This window comes from Heteronotia binoei, chromosome 3 (genome assembly GCF_032191835.1).
Source record: "Heteronotia binoei isolate CCM8104 ecotype False Entrance Well chromosome 3, APGP_CSIRO_Hbin_v1, whole genome shotgun sequence".
Lineage (NCBI taxonomy): Eukaryota > Metazoa > Chordata > Lepidosauria > Squamata > Gekkonidae > Heteronotia > Heteronotia binoei.
Genome location: NC_083225.1, coordinates 182,092,802 through 182,107,018, shown reverse-complemented (window position 1 = coordinate 182,107,018; position 14,217 = coordinate 182,092,802). Strand labels below are relative to the sequence as shown.

The 14,217-nt window shown below is 47.7% G+C and overlaps 1 protein-coding gene across 1 annotated transcript in view; it reads right to left on the bottom strand.

The window, feature by feature from the left end:
* Positions 1-13,612, bottom strand: part of SYTL2 (synaptotagmin like 2) — a 128,343-nt gene extending 114,731 nt beyond the window's left edge. Inside the window, exon 1 of the mRNA XM_060235331.1 lies at positions 13,387-13,612. The gene's annotated coding sequence lies outside the window, so the exon portion shown is untranslated. The remainder of the gene's footprint in view (positions 1-13,386) is intronic.
* Positions 13,613-14,217: the final 605 nt, after the last annotated feature.

Genomic DNA, 14,217 nt, shown 5'->3' with positions numbered 1-14,217 from the left:
AGAACATGCCTTCCACTTAGGGATGCCCCAGGCATTATAGCTCATCTCCAGACTACAGAGATCATTTCCCCTGGAGGAAGCGGATGCCTTGGAGGCACGGATGGCCCTAGATTGTCCGGCACCCTAGGCAAGGTTAACTTCTGGCATTCCCCCCTTCACTGATAACAATCAAGGAAGTTGTTTGCCCAGAAATGGAAGCTTCAAGAGTTACCTACGAAGCAGGAGTTGATTGGGAAAGTACTGGAAGCAGCAGAGATGGATTATTTATCTTTAATGCTTGCTGGGAAATCCAAGGAGGAAGCAAGAAAATACTGGGAGAAGTTGTATGTATGGTTAGATACTTAAACTGCTTTAATGATGAATGGTGGTAAATAAATCTCCAGGAGTTTCCCAATGTGGATCTGGCAATCCTCCCCCCTCAATCCCCCGCTGGTGGCCAGGACAGACATACCGGTACTTCCTCTGCCTGAAGAAAAGCTCCCCTCATCAATTCAACTTATCAAAAACAAACTGCTGTCCACAATCATATTTCAGTCAGCTTGAGTAAAGGAGTCCCACCTTAACAGAGCAGTCTAACACATCCATACTGCCAAAAGGTTATCGTTTATCAATAACTGGAACATTCAGCTCTTTTCTGACATCCCTTATATGTTAATACCCGTAAAGGCATCTCACTGTAGTGTTCTGAGGCGACGAGTATTATGCTGCATCCTCGCCTTCCTTTGTGTTTCCTGCTTAATTTTGCTGCCCTCAAAGGCTTAGACCTCTTAATTCCCCAAGGGTTCAACCAACTTAGTTAATTCCCAAAGCCTTAGACTTCTTAGTTAATTCCCAAAGAACAGGATGGCTCAGTTATCTTTGTAGAATGACAAAACAATCAGCGCCCAGGACTGGCTCTGAGGTGAAAGAGGACTCTTCACTCTAAATAACAGTTGCTTTCTCTTAAATGTAGTTTATTTAGAAGTATAACAGGAGTCCCACCTTGACAGAGCAGTCTAGCACATCCAGACTGCCAAAAGATTATCCCACAAAATTCCCAAAGGGTTCAACCAACTTGGGGATAATATTGCCAACCTCCTGGTGGGAGCTGGAGAACTTCTGGGATTACAACAGCTCTCCAGGTGGCAAAGATCAGTCCCTCTCAACCTGGGCTACGCCCCCCATTAAAAAAACAGTCTAGGTTAGGGGTGGTCAGATTGTAGCTCAGAAGCCACATGTGGCTCTTTTGCATATATTGTGTGGCTCTTGAAGCCCCCACCACTCCACTGGCTAGCTTGGAAAAAGCATTTGTCTCTTTAACTAACTTATCCAAGCCAAGCCAGCCAGCGTCTTGGAGAATGCATTTCAAGTTGCTTTCTTTCAACCTCTCCCTCCCCATCTATTTTCCTTCCTTCCCTCTGTCCTTCTTCCCTCCCTCCCTCCCTGACTTTAGGCTCTCAAACATCTGATGTTCATTCTATGTGGCTCTTATGCTAAGCAAGTTTGGCCACCTCTGGTCTAGGTATCATAGCACAAACTGGCCCTCTGAAGTCAAAGCCACCCTCTGGAGCCTTAAATCTGCATTTAAGCAGGAATAAATAATTCCCTCCAATGTTATGTGAGCTGGAATAAATCACTGTTTGCTAGATTTTTATGCAGTTATACAATGAGAAACTGTGGGGGAGGGGGGGAGGCAGGAGGTAACAGCTTGAGAATAGCACCAACCTTAAAGAATTATTCCAAAAACTGTGGCAGACCCACAAAGCATTATGCATACCAGGAATTCAAATTGGTTCATCTGGTTTATACTTCAAGCAGCTATTGACCCTTGCACCCAGAATTTATTACAAAAAGTCATCTCAAAAAGCTTACAAACTATTCACATTAACAAGAGGGTGGGGAGGGAATGCTGAAATATTGCAAAAGATGTACTTTAAGGGCTTCCTTTCACTGGGGAAACATATACATACACACACACACACACAAGAGTCCCTGTCATTACCCTGCTTATGAATCAACACCACTCAATCAGCTTTTGTGGAGCACTAGGAAACCACCTGAATTTTTGCACTAGTTGCCACTGAGTGAACCAATCAGTCCTGACACACATAACAATCACCCAGAATGGTGGAGTGGTTAAGAGCGACTGATTCTAATCTGGAGAACCAGGTTTGATTCCCCCAGTCCTCCCCCAAGAAGCCTGCTGGGTGACCTTGGGCCAGCCACAGTTCTCTCAGAACTCTCTCAGCCCCACCTACCTCACAGGGTGTCTGTTTTGGGGAGAAAAGGGGGGAGGTGACTGTAGGGTTGCCAGCCTCCAGTTGGGGCTTGGAGAGCTCCCACTTTTACAACTGATCTCCAGCTGGCAGAGATTAGCTTCTTCGGAGAAAATAGCTGATTTGAAGGATGGACTCTATAGTGTTGTACCCTGCTGAGGCCCCTCCCCTCCCCAAACCCCACCCTCTCCTGGATCCACCCCCAAGTCTCCAGGTATTTTCCAACACAGACTTGACAACCCTATTGTAAACCCCTTCCAAAGTAGAGAAAAGTGGGGTATAAAAACCAACTCTTCTTTATTCTTAGCAGAAGGTGCTCACTTAATCTCTGTACAAGTTACTGCTCTGAGCAGTGTTACCTCTAAGGTGAGTTAGTGCAAGCTAACTCACAGTTTTTTAGCCTCCAGCTCACACATTTTTGCCTTAGCTCAGGAAAAATGTCCCCAGAGCAAACTAATTTATTCAGTAGCTCACAGCGTTAATGCCAGTAGCTCACAAAGTGGAATTCTTGCTCACAAAGACTCCTCAGCTTAGAAGAAGAAGATGATATTGGATTTATATCCCGTCCTATACTCTGAATCTCAGAGCAGTCACAATCTCCTTTACCACCACCCCCACAACAGACACCCTATGAGGCAGTTGGGACTGAGAGAGCTCTTACAGCAGCTACCCATTCAAAGACAACTTTGCCAGAGCTATGGCTGACCCCAGGCCATTCCAGCAGCTGCAAGTGGAGGAGTGGGGAATCAAACCTGGTTCTCACAGATAAAAGTCTGCACACTTAACCACTACACCAAACTGGTTCTTACAGGGAGCATTGGCTCTGAGATGTCCTTCTATCCAGGTGGAATGTTCAGAATTATCAGTAAGTAGCACATACTCAGTAAAATGGGATATATAGAAACATAGGGTTTGAGGCAGACAATTCCTACATTGAAGTGACACAGCACCAGGAAATGGTTTTAATTGTAACTGTATTTTACTGATTTTAAATTGTAAATATAAATGTCTGTTAGCCGCCCTGAGTCCGCTTGCAGAGAGGGTGAGAAAGAAATGTAAGGAAATAAATAAATTCTAACTATCTCACAAAAACAACCTCTTTGAGGACCATCTATTGTACCTCCGGTTTTAATTCAGAGGGGGATGCGGGTAGCAAGCATGAGAATGAGAGCTGAGCGGTTCTGTTTTTATAAACTATAAAGTAGGTAGAAGGAGATATTTACTACAATATCTTCACAGCATACTTGATGCCTATGTTTGGCGGTTCCAAAAACACTATTGACAGGTGTGAAACCACACAGTCCAGAGTACAAAATTTTGCCTCCAGAAGGCACTTTTTTAAAAAACACAGGCAAACACCAGGAAGCTGGCAAGCAGAATAAAAAGACCACGCCAGAGATTGGTATGCAGCGTACGGGGGACCAAATCAGCGCTGATTCCAGTCCTATCAGGTACAAGGGAAGATCTGTATGGATTAACGCTCTGAAGCATATGAACTATAGAGAGACTCTCCAAGCTTTCTGACCCTGTGGCTCCCTTTGGAATTCTGACACAGCATGACGAACGCAGCCACAAAATGGCTTACCTTCTGTCATACAGTGAAAGTCCTTTTGATGCAGTTGCAGCCCCTTCTAAGGCAATGATTTTCAACAATCTGCACAGCCAACGAAATCTCCAGTGGCCAATCAGAAACATTCTGGGGCAAAAGTCCCTAGGCCTGCCAAGTTCCCGGGCCAGGCAGGGGTTTCCCCGCTAAGGAGGTTCCCAACCCACTGGGCCAGCAGGGGGCTCCTCCCCCGACATCGCCAGCATGGTGTGATGTCATTGCGCCGGCTGCTCTAGTAGCTTCTGGGAAAACTCTATGGAAAAACCATAGAGTTTCCCCTCCCAAATTGCTAGAGCATCTGGCGCAATGACGTCACTTGCTCTGCACACATAAAAACAGTCCCCTGCCAGAGGCTGCGGGGGACTTGCCACCCTAAAAGCCCCACATGGCCTGACCCACTTTCACATCAGTCCAAGTAGCCCGGTGTTCCACAAGTGCACGCAGCGGTCAACACCAAGCACGAAAGGGATATGTCATGCCCAAAATACAGAGCAAACACGGCCAGTAAATTGAAGTCACTAATATGTCCAAGCACTGAGACACCTACCCAACTTGCCATGTACGGAAATCAAAAACAGAGCTGGACCCATGGAGTTTCAGCCCTGGATCAACAAGAGTCACTGGAAAAGATAATAATGCTAGGAAAAGTTGAAGGCAGCTGGACAAGAGGAAGACCCAACAGGAGATGATTGACTCAATCCAGAGGTAGAATTCTAGCAGGAGCTCCTTTGGAGAGCCTGTTTGGTGTAATGGTTAAGTGTGCGACTCTTATCTGGGAGAACCGGGTTTGATTCCCCGCTCCTCCGCTTGCATCTGATGGAATGGCCTTGGGTCAGCCATAGCTCTGGCAGAGGTTGTCCTTGAAAGGGCAGCTGCTGTGAGAGCCCTCTCCAGCCCCACCCACCTCACAGGGTGTCTGTTGTGGGGAGGAAGGAAAGGAGATTGTGAGCCGCTCTGAGACTCTTCGGAGTGGAGGTGCGGGATATAAATCCAATATCTTCTTCTTCTTCTTCTTCTTTGCATATTAGGTCACACACACCTGAAGACTCTTTTTTGTAAGCTCTTGGAAGATTGGCTAAGTCAGGGGTGTGTGGCCTGATATGCAAAGGAGCTCCTATTAGAATTCCATTCCTGACTCAGTCAAGGAAGTCACGGCCCTCGGTCTGCATGACCTTAGGAAAGCTGTCAGTGATAGGATGTTTTGGAAGACATTAACTCACAGAAGGGACTTGCTGGCTCTTAACACATACACATGTACAGACCAAATTGCCTGAAAGTCAAAGATATCAGGAATAAAGAGGAAACTGGAGAACTTCCTGGTCAAACTTCTAGCCCATACATATGAGCCAAGGTGGCCTCAGTGGTGTCTCTAGCAAAAGGCCTGTAGAAATTACCCTTGACTGTCAGGAAAATGTCCGAATTACAGAACAGCCATGACAGTAATTCAGAGGTTAGCATCAGAGCCAGTTTGGTGTAGTGGTTAGTGTGAGGACTCTTATCTGGGAGAACCGGGTTTGATTCCCCACTCCTCCACTTGCACCTGCTGGAATGGCCTTGGGTCAGCATAGCTCTGGCAGAGGTTGTCCTTGAAAGGGCACCTGCTGTGAGAGCCCTCTCCAGCCCCACCTACCTCACAGGGTGTCTGTTGTGGGGGAGGAAGGTAAAGGAGATTGTGAGCCGCTCTGAGACTCTTCGGAGTGGAGGCGGGATATAAATCCAATATCATCATCATCATCATCAGGGTGTCTGTTGTGTGGGGAGAAGATATAGGAGATTGTAAGCCGCTCTGAGTCTCTGATTCAGAGAGAAGGGTGGGGTATAAATCTGCAGTCTTCTAGACTAGATCTGAATTCACATCCCCACTCTGCCCATTTCTGTAGCTACAGAGGGTTTTTCTGAGGGGGGAGATATATCCATCAAATTAAAAAATGCAATACATTCTTTCAAAAGTGGCCTCTCCTATTCCTGTTAATCTTCATTCCTGCTCTAATATGCAAGCACCAAAGCAAATACGCAGAAGAGAAACTTTCAACATAAAGCATCTTTCATTATTCACTGACCACTTTACACTTGTGGAAGAGAGACCTTACTCGTACCCAAGTTTCCTTCTCTCCCCATGGCGGGGACTCCACCCATTCCATCGCTGCTTCCTTACAAGGAAGGTGCAGTGAACTTCGCTCTCCCTCTTTCTCTGCTAAGAATTATGTCACAGAAAGGGATCCCGTGGGAAATCAAACAGTTTGGGTGTAACACAAGGCTGTCATGCTCAACGCAAGACCTTGCCATTATCAACTCTTCCCCAGAACATCAGATGGCGTTCTCGCATGTGACTTCCAATAAACAGATTTAACTACATTTCGCTCTTCTGCTGAATTGGACTCCCCGTCACAGAAACAGGAGGACAAAAGTGACAGGTGAGCAAAGTCACTAAATATCCTCAAGAGCTCTTACATTATTAGAACGTCAACAAACTTCTGGGTCTGTTTTCTGACTTCAGATGCTTGCAAAGGGGGAAAAAATGTACTGCAGCCAGATGACCCACACCAATGCTCCCTTTAAGCCAGGGGGGGTCAAACGCATTTGTTATGAGGGCTGGATTTGACATAAATGAGACCTTGTCAGGCTGGGTCACGGGTGTCATAAAATGCAATGCCAAATAGTGACGATTTAAATTTTATAAAGCGCACAGACAAACACAAAGGCTTTTTAAAAACTTAAACTAAAATATGCTTAAAACATTAGAGCTCGTTGGTCTTTAAAGGTGCTTTCATTGTATCTCTCCTGTTCAATCCAGGGAACTGGGCAAAGGAAGCTCTGGCTCTCTCCCTTCTTCCCCAGAGGACCAGGAGGAGCCTCAGCCAATAGAAGGAAGAGAGGCTTGGCTCAGTAGTTCTGCTTGCAATTGAGAGAGCCTGGCAACGTAAGCTTTTCCTTCCCCCCTCCCTTCCTCCCCAAGGGAGGTGCCTCAGCAAATGTAGAAGAAGATAGAAGATATTGGATTTATATCCCGCCCTCCACTCCAAAGAGTCTCAGAGCGGCTCACAATCTCCTTTACCTTCCTCCCCTACAACAGACACCCTGTGAGGTGGGTGGGGCTGGAGAGGGCTCTCACAGCAGCTGCCCTTTCAAGGACAACCTCTGCCAGAGCTATGGCTGACCCAAGGCCATGCCAGCGGGTGCAAGTGGAGGAGTGGGGAATCAAACCTGGTTCTCCCAGATAAGAGTCCGCACACTTAACCACTACACCAAACCGGCTGTAGAAAATAGAGGCTTTGTTCTGCAGCTCCTGTGCGATTGAGCAAGCCTGGCAAAGCAAGCTGTGATGCAGAAGGAAGCAAGAGAGAGGGTGAAGGAAACAGATGGCAGCCAGTTGCTCGGGGGGGGGGGGGGCTGACAGGAACTTTCCAGGGGCCTGATTTGGCCCCCAGGCCGCATGTTTGACACCCCGGCGCTAAGCTGTGGAGTCCTGTGAGTAAAAATTCTACTTCATGAGCTTCTGGTATTAAAAGTTGTGAGCGAGCGATTTGGCTGCCTGCATCCTGAAAAATCACGCCCAAAGCACACAGTGACAATTCTAATTTTCTGTATTAATCATGAGCTCCTCCAGGTGAGTCAATGCAGAATTAAAGGGACAACAGAACACAGCTCAACAATTACCATAAATGTTCTTTTTGGGGGGAGGGGGGTGCCCACAATCTCATCTGCTCTATCGTATTGGAAGCCAAGAATACAGAGTTTGAAGTCCAGTTAGTTCTACAATGAAGCCATACCAGTTTGTTTTGAAAGTGCTGTTGATGAATCATGTTGAGCCTTTTATCTATTGTACTTTAAATAGAAGGCACTCAGAGTCACTTCCGCTGGCATGATAACTACCAATTCACTTTAATACCGTCGCTGCTAACGTGACAGCATTTTACCCAAATGACTGAGGAGAGGAGAAGAGAACCCCACACACACACTCAATTCTATACTCAACTCAGTTGCCCACATGTTGCCTGCAGACAGCTTGGCTGCACATCCAGGGGTGAAATTCTATCAGAAGCTCCTCCGCATATTAGGCCACACACCCCTGATGTAGCCAATCCTCCAAGAGCTTACAAGGCTCTTTTTTGTAAGCTCTTGGTGGATTGGCTACATCAGGGGTGTGTGGCCTAATATGCAGCTCCTGCTAGAATTCCACCCCTGCGTACATCCATTAACAAGGGCTCTCTCTTACTCCCAGGGCATCACAGAATATTGTAAAGACTGGGGAGCGCCCTGACCTTGATAGCACAGGCTAGCCCAATCTTGTCAGATTGCAGAAGCTAAGCAGGATTGGCTCTGGTCAGTGTTCGGAAATGGAAGGGAGACCATTAAGGAATTCCAGGGTTGTGGCGAGGAAGCAGGCAATGGAAAACCACATCTCCGCATCTCTTGCCTTGAAAAGCATATAGGGTTGACATTATTCATAAGAACATAAGAGAAGCCATGTTGGATCAGGCCAATGGCACATCCAGTCCAACACTCTTTGTCACACAGTGGCCAAAAAACCCAGGTGCCATCAGGAGATTCATCAGTGGGGCCAGGACACTAGAAGCCCTCCCACTGTGCCCCCCTCCCAAGGACCAAGAATACAGAGCATCACTGCCCCAGACAGAGAGTTCCAACAATACACTGTGGCTAATAGCCACCGATGGACCTCTGCTCCGTATGTTTATCCAATCCCCTCTTGAAGCTGTCTATGCTTACAGCAGCCACCACCTCCTGTGGCAGTGAATTCCACGTGTTAATCACCCTTTGGATGAAGAAATACCTCCTTTTATCCGTTCTAACCCGACTGCACAGCAATTGCATTGAATGTCCACAAGTTCTTGTACTGTGAGAAAGGGAGAAAAGCACTTCTTTCTCTACCTTCTCTATCCCATGCATAATCTTGTAAACCTCTATCATGTCACCCCTCAGTCGTCATTCCTCCAAGCTAAAGTCAGTCGTGACGAGAGAGAGAAAGAGAGAGAGAGAGAGAAGCAGAAGTGCAGATATTTCAAACACTTTGAAAAAAATTAAATTCACAATGCAGCAAGGCATTCCTAAACTGGAAGAATAAGCCACACCAGGCATAAGTTTTTCTTTTTCCAAACTGCTGCAAGAGAGATCTCACGTTTCAAACGTCTGATTGCAAGAGGGGAGAAAACCCCAGAAACAACACTGAAGGAGATGGTAGGAAGCCTCACAACAAATCAGTGATAGTTATACACGTAGTGCTACGGTATGATTTTACTGACTTTGAAAAGCTGATGCTAGCATGAACATGTTAACCTGCCATAAGCTGAGTCACAGGATCCATCCACTGAGAAGAGACCTGATTAGATGACTTTCAAGGCCCGTTCCAACTCTTAACGGCTCGGTTCAGTGTTCTACTCCACTGACAGCAATTCTCTAAGATCTCATGCAGAAAAGGATCTTTCCCAGTATCTGAAACCCAAGATGTAGAGATGCCAGGGATCAAACCTGGAACCTGTTGTGTGGAAGACAAAGGCTCTACCTCTGAGCTATGATAATAATAGTAATTCATAGAATCACAGAGTTAGCAGGCCATACAGACTGTATAGTCTAACCCCCTGCTCCATGCAGGATCAGCCTAAAGCATCTTCAACAAATAATCATCCAGCCGCATTTTGAAGACTGCCAACGAAGGGGAGCTCACCACTTTCCTAGGCGGCTGGTTCCACCTTTGAACTACTCTGACCATAAAAAATTTTCTAATATCCAGCTGGCACTTTTCTGCCCATTGCTTCGAGTCCTATCCTCAGCTGCCAAATGGAACAGCTCTTCGCCCTCTAAATTATAGCCTTTCAAAATATTTAAAGAGAGCAATCATGTTGTGCGCCAAGTTGCAACGAACTAATGGTAACCCCAAGATCATGGGATCGTCAAGAAATGCTCAGAGGTGGTTTCTGCCATCCTTGCTTCTGCATAGCAACCTTGGTGGTCCCCCATCCAATTATTAACCATGACCAACCCTGGTTAGATGCCAAGATCAAGATGCTCAGGACTACTAAACTCTGATCCCTCCCAATAAATACACAAAGTTAGAATCCAGAGGCACCTTTAAGACCAACAAAGTCTTATTCATGGTATGAGCTTTTGTGTGCCAAGCTACCCACCTGGATCTAATAAATGCACAGTCAGTGTGGAATAAATCAACAGCGGCAAGTATTTCAGGAGTCCTTACCCTCTGCTAATAACCTGAAAGCAAATTATCTAGGAAGCACCTTCCCTCTTTGAAAAAAAAGCAGGCTCCCACAAACCCAAGAGAAGATTTTAAAAAGAGGTATCGATTTCTTGCAAAGATCAGTCGCACATCCTCCCCTTTCTACCTTCCGTGGGAGATCTCACTACAGAGCCAAGCACACTTAGCAGGAAGCTAATGTCACCGAGATCAAGGAATGGGTTTAGTAAGTGACTGGCTGCCAAATAACTGTAAAGGTGGGGGGGGGGTGGAAATTCGACCCTTCTTTTCACTGCTAAGGTCAAACATTCTCCCTAGCCTTGAAGCTCCCGCATGAGCAAAACACTCTCCTAAACAGGTCTACTCAAAATCCTACTCAGGTTTATTCAGTGTGGCTTCAGAAAGAGTTCTTTGACTTGCAGTGTCTAAGGTTCGTAACAGGGCTGACTTTAATGCTTTGTTTACTGTATTTTTTGCACAAGCATGCACAAGTTTGAGGAAGGAAAAGGGACATTTAAAATAAAACGCTCCACACTTATAATTATTACTTTCCTCAGACCTATCCACCCCAGCCCATACTAGCAAGCCGTTCTGAATCCACAACGCATTTCCTGAAAGCATGTTTCTACATCTTTACAAGGAAATCTCTTCACTCATGGCTTCTAAAGGACAGCGCATAAGCAAACAGCCCTCCTTATGCATCTAAGCGTCCTCTGGGAAAACATTCCTGGGGCCGTCTGAAGAAATCAGCGCATCTCAAAATAGCCATTAGTTGTTCTTTTCAGCATGCCCCGTAATTTGGAAGGGCATAATTAACTTGCAGGACTCTCTGCTAAAAGATGCAGTATCAGCTCCTCCCTGAGATGGCTTTAAAAAGATTAGCTAGCTTTGTGACCGGTTGTTCCATCCATGGCTACTCGCTAGTTTACAGCTACTCATTCTCTATGGAGAGAAAACTAAGATATTCTTATGCCTTGGGTTAAGCACAGCTTGAAAAAATGTCTGGGGTTCTTGGGAAAGTACTCAGCAACTCAGCAGGAAATGAAAGAATCCACCCTCCAGAGTTGTCATTTTTCTCCAGGAGAACTTGATCTCTGTAGTCTGGAGGTCAGCTGTAATTCTGGAAGAATTCCAGGTCTCACCTGGAGGTTGGGAACCCTACACTAGGCACCTTTCTGAATGCCACTTGCAGGGAAGTAAGGGGGGGCGGCTTAAGCTTCCCACAATCCACTTGGCAGGGGGTCTTTTGGGTCGATCACTGCAGTAAGCAGCGTGACCAACTAAAACGGCCAACAGTCTGACCCAGCAGGTGGGTTAATCGTTGCTGGGGTGGGGTGGTTGGGTGTAAAGATGTGCCTACACACAGATCAATGCATGCAGATGTCTAGGGAGGGAAGGGAGGTTATGCAATAGATGTGCACGCAGCTCTCTCAGCCTACCCTACAGGGCTGTTGTGTGGATAAAAACCAAAGTGAAGAAAACAATGCAAGCCATTTTGGCCAGTGCAAGCAGGCTGCAAATAAAAGAAAGACAACAAGCGACCAGTGTTCCCTCTAAGCTGAGCCAGTGTGAGCTAGCTCACAGTTTTTCAGCCACCGGCTCACATATTTTTGTCTTCCCTCAGGAAGGATGGCCCCAGAGCATACTAATTTATGCAGTAGCCAAATGGCTCGCTCACAACTTTTAATGCCAGTAGCTCACAAAGTAGAATTTCTGTTAACAGGACTCCCCAACTTAGAGGGAACACTGCAAAGCAGCCAATATTCCCTCTAAGCTGCATAGTCTTGTGAGTCAAAATTCTACGTTGTGAGCTACTGATGGCATTAAAGCTGTGAAGCTACTGGCATTCACTGCATCAATTATTGTGCTCTGAACATAAGAGAAGCCATGTTGGATCAGGCCAATGGCCCATCCAGTCCAACACTCTGTGTCACACAGTGGCCAAAAACTCCCCAGGTGCCATCAGGAGGTCCACCAGTGGGGCCAGAATTACTAGAAGTCCTCCCACTGTAGCCCCCCCCCCCCAAGCACCAAGAATACAGAGCATCACTGCCCAGACAGAGAGTTTCAACAATACGCTGTGGCTGATAGCCACTGATAGACCTCTGCTCTAGATGTTTATCCAATCCCCTCTTGAAGCTAGCTATGCTTGTAGCCGCTGCCACCTCGTGTGGCAGTGAATTCCATGTGTTAAGCACCCTTTGGGTGAAGCACTTCCTTTTATCTGTTCTAACCCGACTGCTCAGCAATTTTATTGAATGTCCATGCGTTCTCATGGAAAAGGGAGAAAAGTACTTCTTTCCCTGCCTTCTCTATCCCATGCATAATCTTGTAAACCTCTGTCATGCCACTACTTAAAGTCGACGTTTCTCCAAGCTAAAGAGCCCCAAGCCTTTTAACCTTTCTTCATAGGGAAAGTGTTCCAACCCTTTAATCATTCTAGTTGCCCTTTTCTGCACTTTTCTCCAAGACTATCATATCTTTTTTGAAGTGCCGTGACCAGAACTCTGGTGTCATCCTTCCTGAGCTAAGACAAAAAGGTGTGAGCCGGAGGCTAAAAATCTGTGAGCTAGCTCACGCTACCTCAGCTTAGAGGGAACGCCGCGAGCAAGAACGGAGAAGGCTCTCACTCCCCTGCTCGCAGCCCACCCAGAGAGAGAGGAGAGGAGAGCTCGCCTGGGGGTCCCTCTAAACTGAGTTAGCATGAGCCAGCGCGCAGATTTTTAGCTTCCAGCTCTCACATTTTTGTCTTCGCTCAGGAAGGATGAACCCCCAGAGCACACTTATTGATGCAGTAGCTCACAACTTGAATGCCAGTAGCTCACAAAGCAGAAGTGTTGAACATATATGAAGCTGCCAATCAGACCCTCAGTCCATCAAAGTCAATATCGTCTACTCAGACTGGCAGCGGCTCTCCAGGGTCTCAAGCTGAGGTTTTTCACTCCCACTTGCCTAGACCCTTTTTAGTTGGTGATGCCGGGGACTGGACCTGGCACCTTCTGCTTATGTTCTATCACTGAGCCACCGTCCCTCCCTCACAAGGCTCTGCAGCTTAGAGGGAACATTGGTCCCTTCAACCAATTGGGGAGGGACGGTGGCTCAGTGGTAGAGCATCTACTTGGGAAGCAGAAGGTCCCAGGTTCAATCCCTGGCATCTCCAAAACAGGGTCCGGTCAAATAGGTGTGAAAAACCTCAGCTTGAGACCCTGGAGAGCCGCTGCCAGTCTGAGAAGACAATACTGACTTTGATGGACCGAGGGTCTGATTCAGTAGAAGGCAGCTTCATATGTTCATGTTCAAACCCCCCCCCCCATTACCTCATCAGCCAGGTGGGCTTTTGGGAGAGAGACACACCTGCCCGCGCCTCCTGCGCCTCGCGCCCAGGTGCTGCAGCGGCCGCCGCCGTTCCTCCCTGCTCCAGCGGCGGCTTTGGGCGGAGCAGCCCGGCCCCTTCTTCCCCCTTCCTCCGAGGACCTTCCGGGCCCGCCAAAGGGCACCACCAGCCTGCCGAGCCGCCCGCGCTTCTGCCGAGCCGGGCGAAAGGTGCGCCAAGCGCGCCCCTCAGCCGACCTCCTCCTCCCCGCCGCGGCGCCGGCGCCAATGGGAGAGCAGCGCGGCGGGGAGGGGCCCTGCGGGGACTCCGGAGCTCCCGCCCGCCCGCGGTGACTTCGAGACACGTGTCTTCTTTCCTCCTCGCTTCGCGTGCGCCACGTCGGGATGCCTTGCGCGTGTCTTTTGCCGGGCTCTTGGGCAGGCCGGCTGGTTCGGCGTCCGCCAGAAGTTTGGGTTGCGTTGCGAGAAGGGAGCGCTTGCTGGCTTTTCAATTTAATCCCCTTCATTTCTAGACGGAGCCAGTTTGGTGTTAGTGGTTAAGTGTGCGGACTCTTATCTGGGAGAAGCGGGTTGGATTCCCCCACTCCTTCACTTGCAGCTGCTGGGATGGTCTTGGGTCAGCCAGAGCTCTCTTATCTGGGGGAACCGGGTTGGATTCCCCACTCTTTCACTTGCAGCTGCTGGGATGGCCTTGGGTCAGCCAGAGCTCTCTTATCTGGGAGAACCGGGTTGGATTCCCCCCTCCTCCACTTGCAGCTGCTGGGATGGCCTTGGGTCAGCCAGAGCTCTCTTATCTGGGAGAACCGGGTTGGATT